Source organism: Oryzias melastigma, unplaced genomic scaffold (genome assembly GCF_002922805.2).
Source record: "Oryzias melastigma strain HK-1 unplaced genomic scaffold, ASM292280v2 sc01676, whole genome shotgun sequence".
In the NCBI taxonomy this organism is placed as follows: Eukaryota; Metazoa; Chordata; class Actinopteri; order Beloniformes; family Adrianichthyidae; genus Oryzias; species Oryzias melastigma.
The window spans coordinates 1-5735 of NW_023418256.1; the positions used below are offsets into that span (position 1 = coordinate 1).

The following is a 5735-nucleotide window of genomic DNA, read 5'->3' on the forward strand; positions in this document are numbered from 1 at the left end:
CCAGCCATGTTGTTTGGACTAGAAACAGTTGGACTGAAGAAAAGAGTTAACTTCAGCCAATTTGGCTGCAGCCATGACCTGATATTCAGGCTTTATTTGGGGACCATAGAAGTCAATGGGTGACGCCAGAGATGATGGTCTAATTATATATTCTTTCCATGGGCAGACGCAACTGGAAATCTGGAGCTGTGCTGACTGAAACAGTCATTGACTACAAAACAATGCATTGTGGGAAACAGTGTCCTGTCTCTCTTTTGATTTTACCTTTCTAAATGGTACGTTTAGTGAAGTTTCAGATAATCAAATATTTCGTAACAGAAACAACTAAACTCTGTTTGCTACAGTATTTTGTTTGCCGACAGATTTGTAGATTTATAATAATTTAATTAAGATCATTATATTATATTATAAGACGAACATAGTTATTGATTAATGAGTGATTTAAGGGAAGTCATGTGAAATGGGTCTTTTCTGAGCAAACGGGAATGCATCATAATTCTCTTTAAGCACCGACAAAAACTACACACTTTCTTTTCCTTGATTTTCTGCGCGGTAGGTTGGTTTTAAGATAACCTGCGAATTTATGAAGATGTAAGGTGAAGTTTGTTTTTACAAAAACCCCATTTAGAGATAAAACGGTTAAGACAACAGCATATATTCAACTTTGAGTTGAAATATTCACACATTTAATTCGTAATTTTCCAAATGGTAGACTGCTTTGTGGCATTATATTTCGGGTGTTAACTAAAATAAGCTAGGTTTTCGTCTATTGTGTATACAACATTTACGTTGTAATTAATGGCAGACCACTATGAAAATGTAATGTAATGTTAAGTGGTACCAAGATTTATCTCTTTACACATGAAGGCATATTAGTGGGAAATGACGGCAGTGGGAGCCCATGGTTCATTACATTAGCCCCATTATGACGTCAGCAGTTCCTCCTGGTTTTGTCACAGTTTAACATAATAGAAACAGGGAATATATATATATATATGTGTATATATATATATATATATAGAGAGAGAGAGAGAGAGAGAGAGATTAGGGCTGTCAGATTTGTCACGTTAATTACGCGTTAATTTGACATGTGCGTGACGGCGACAATTTTTTTGATGCATTCATTGTGGATTTTCTCATACGTACCTTTCCACACCGTGCAGGCATCCCTCATCGCCCTCTAACTCACCGGCTGATCTCACCAGATCACGGGCGGGTCTACAACCACCAAGCTGCTAGCTAGAACCGGCCCAGCGCCAGGACACGGAGAGCTCCTGCACCCTAACCTGGTTTGCGTCCAGTACCACGTCTGGTGGTACCGAAACTATTAGTTTTTCCATTCTTGTTTTCATAATTAATGTAGAACTGCTAAATTCCACGAAACACACATTTTTTTCCTAAAAAAAGGCCACATATTAATTTGTGATTAATTGTGGGTTAACTATGGACAACATGCGATTAATTAAAAAATTTGGTAACACTCTATATTAAGATTCCTTAGCAAGCTTTGTTAACACATTAATAAGCATTATTAACATTCTTATAAGGTGTTAGTAAGACATTTATTGGTGTAATAAGCTTAATAAGGCTTATTAAATTCCTAAGTTAACACATTTACAAGCATTATTAATGTGTTATTATGATGCTTATTGTTACATTTATTACCATCATATACGTGGAACAAATTGTTAGTGAGTGTAAACAAGCTTAATAAGAATCATTAACTAAACTTGTTTACAGATTAGTAAGCCTTATTAATGTGTACAATTCTTGTAAGACATTTTATATTGATGTCTCACACCGACTTATGTGTTAATAAGCTTAATAAGAATCCTTAATAAACTTTGTTAACAGATTAGCAAGCCTTAACTAGAAAAGTTGCATTACCTGCGATAATGCATGTGTGAATGCATCTTTGCTGAATGTGGTCGCTGAATATGCTGCAAACATTTGCTGAAGATGCTGTAAGGACTTACTGTAATTGCTGAAGGAATTGCTGAAAGTAGCTTAACAAAGAATTAGCCTTAAAAACTGGAGAAAGTGTCAACTTAGCCAAAAAAGATAAAATTATGCTAATATGTTAGCAAAACTCAAAGTTAGCGTAAAACGTAGTTAGTTATAATGTTCTTAACATGCTGAACGGTTTGATACCCATATTGCATAGGTTTGACATTGCACAAAAAGTTGTAAGAATTTTGTGTAAATTTGTGAACACAACCATGTAAAAGCTTAAAATTGCTTAAATTTAACAATGTTGTGTTAAATTTGTGTAAGTTGTGTAATTGTAAGAATGTGTAGTAAAAGCATGAATTTCCTGAACATGCTGGATGTGTAAAATTGCATAAAATGCCAAATTTGCTTAAAATTTGCTCAAATTGTGTAAAATTGTGTAGTTTTGTAAAGTTGTGTTAAATTTGTGTAACTTGTGTAATTGTAATAATGTGCAGTAAAACATGAATTTCCTGAACATGCTGGATGTGTAAAATTGCATAAAATGCAGAATTTGCTTAAAATTTGCACAAATTTGCTCAAATTGTGTAAAATTGTGTAGTTGTGTTAAATTTGTGTAACTTGTTTAATTGTAATAATGTGTACTAAAAGCATAATTTTCCTGAACATGCTGGATGTGTAAAATTGCATTAAATGCTGAATTTGCTTAAAATTTGCACAAATTTGTGTAAAATTGTGTTAAATTGTGTAAAGTTGTGTTAAACTGTGTAATTTTGTGTAAGTACATGCATTAATTTCTAGACATGCTGAATGTTTTAAATTGCTTAAATTGATAAAGTGTGTAATTTGCAGGAATTTGTAAAAAAAAATCCTATTAGTTATAATGGGGCTGAAAAAACGCACAAATTGTGTAACTACGCAAAAACTGTAAAGTGCACAACTACTAATAATACAAGTAGTAATGTCCTTAACAAGCTGAACATTTTGATAACAAGATTGTGTAAATCGCATAAAGTGTGCTTGAGTCTTTACGTGTCAAGAAACGTACGGAAGAAAACATAAAGGAAGAATCTCAATTGTGTGAATGCATTCACACAATTGAGATACAACATTGTGTTAAATGCTTGTAAAATATGTATTAGCATTATGGGAGTTTTCCAAATACCTGATAGTGTTAATGAGAATATTGAGAATATTGACTACTCACTCAGACCATTGTCTACAATTTGTATTAGAGCATTATAAACCCTTTATAGCACGCTTAATCATTCCTATATGGCATTATATAAGCAATTATATATTTTAAAAAAGTGTGGACAACCATAAATGTGACCTCAACACATAATGCACTTCAATGATATTGAGTTTTTGAAAGTAGAATACTTTTATTAATCTAATATTGTACTAGTCATATTTGGTAGGTTTTCATTAGTTGACTGATTTAATTATAAATTAATTTCTGAAATATTGGATATTTAAAAACTACAGAATTATAAACTTGCATTGTATTTTGATATAGGCTGCACGGTGGCACAGTGGTTAGGGCTCTCGCCTCACAGCGAGAAGGCCCCGGTTCAAATCCCGGCTGGGACCTTTCTGTGTGAGGTTTGCATGTTCTCCCCGTGCATGCGTGGGTTTTCACCGGGGACTCCGGCTTCCTCCCACCGTCCAAAAACATGCTTCATAGGTTAATTGGTCACTCTAAATTGCCCCTAGGTGTGAATGTGGGAGTGACTGGGTGTTTTGGCAATCTGCCAGTCCAACTCTTCCTCCTCTGTTGGCTCCGCCCTCCTAGCAGGACATCAGGTGGATCTCATCACTGATCAGCAGTGTGTGCTTCCACTCTGATTGTATAAAAGAGCTAGAGAAGATCTCTTCTGTAAGCAAAAAACTCTGAACCTGTGTGGAAAAAGGATGCTTATGGAAAACTGAAGAGGCAGCCGGTAAGCCCTTGCTTTTCATCCCTGACTGCAGTCAAGTTTTGGATGGCCTGCTTTTTGCTCTGTGGCATTTAGTTACTTACCTGCTGGCTGAAGCTGTTCAGTTACTTACCTGGTGGTTTTCCGTCTGCTGTTTAAGGTTTTTCACCTGAAGAATTTCAAATGAAGCTGAAGAGATTTTCAAATGAAGCTGAAAAGAATTTCAAGAGAAACTGAAGAATTTCAAATGAAGCTGAAAAGATTTTCAAGTGGAGCAGAAAAGGTTTCCAAGAGAAACTGAAAAGATTTTCAAGTGAAGCAGAAAAGGTTTTCAACAGAGGCTGAAGGGATTTTCACCTGAAGGAAGCTAAAGTGAAGCTGAGCTAAAGCAAAGGTGAAAGAAACCTGAAGGAACCTTAAAACTGGAGCTGAAGAAAACTGAAGCTAAAGTTAAAACTAAAGGAAAGCTGGAGTGAAGGCTGAAGAAAAGCCAAAGGAAAGTAAAAGGAAAACCAGAAGAAAAACAAAGGGAAATCTTAAAGCCAAGATCAAAGTTAAAGCAAAATCAAGCACAAAGAAGAAAGAAAAGAAAGTTCAAGAAATTGAAGAGGAAGTAAAAGCTTAACTTGAAAGTCCAAAATACCACACTCAAAGCAAAACCCAGAGCAAAAATACTACAGTAAAACCATTACTAATAACAAAAAACTGAAATCACTGCTTCAAATGAAAAATAAATGAAATCTGAGTGAAATCCTGGTCCATCTCTTTATTCCAAGTATCCTATCCTTTCAAGTGTGGGAATCCACACAGTTAAAAAAAACCACAGCGCTTGACACTGGGTGTGTGATTGAGGCCCTGCGACAGACCTGTCCAGGGTGTACCCCGCCTTCGCCCATCAGTAGCCAGGTTAGGCTCTGGCACCCCCGCGACCCCGAAAGGGAAGAAGCGGACAGGAAGATGGATGGATGTATTTTGATATCACATTTGTTGCAAGTCTCTAAACTCTGAGACCTGAGGTTCTTNTGGCTGACTCTGTAATTCTGGAGCAGCTGAAGGCCAGCAGAACATCAGCAAAACGTCAATTCTCCCGCCTAGCTAACAATGTGATTTGAACGCACACCATAATGTCTGAAGAGGAGCTGAAGGACAGTTTTAAAAAGCTCGCAATTGAGGCAAACAAAGTTATGGAAACCAATGATGATGTTGAAGCCCAATACACTGCGGAAAATCAAGCGGAGCTGGGTGCAAGTGCACTAAATGAGCAGCAGAAGGCCGACTTGGAGAAATCTGCAAGTGAATGTGAGCGGAAACTGAGTGAGCTCAAAAACCTCATCCAGACGACATTATGGGACACTTATGGAGAAGAAGAGCTGGTGCTGGCAATACAAGCTGCTGAAACAGAAGCAGATCGAGTAGAGTCGATTCAACCCAGTGAAAACAGTGAAGCCTTCAATTTCACTATAGAGCACCTGAGGTCTTTAGTGACCACTGCCAAAGAACTGCATTTGAAGTGGAAGTGCTGGGCTCCACCAGCGGAGCAAAGACAGTTTCAAAGTCGCATCAGATGCCTTGAGGTGAACCTTCCCAAGCTAATCTCAAGAAAAGCAGACTTCATTCAGGCAAAAGCAAGAGAAGATTCGGTGATGAATGCCAGTGCATTAAGTTACACCATGCCTGCCATTAGATTGAAGCCAGCCTCCCTCCCAAAGTTTACTGGAGTCAGACGTGACTTCCATCGCTGGAAAAGAGATTGGGAGGCCCTCCAAATGCAGGGTGAACCAACCGGTTTGAGGGAGGTTAAAAAGTTTCAACATCTTGATGGCATTGATGAGAGGACTGCTAGAGATCTTCGCCTGTCAAACTGCA

General features: G+C 37.4%; 1 long non-coding RNA gene across 1 annotated transcript; it reads left to right on the forward strand.

Annotated features, from left to right (window-relative positions):
* The first annotated feature begins 3692 nt into the window (after positions 1-3692).
* LOC118598513 lies at positions 3693-4461 on the forward strand. The gene is made up of 2 exons (XR_004947580.1): positions 3693-3893; positions 4030-4461. It is a non-coding gene; the product is annotated as an uncharacterized LOC118598513 (long non-coding RNA).
* Positions 4462-5735: the final 1274 nt, after the last annotated feature.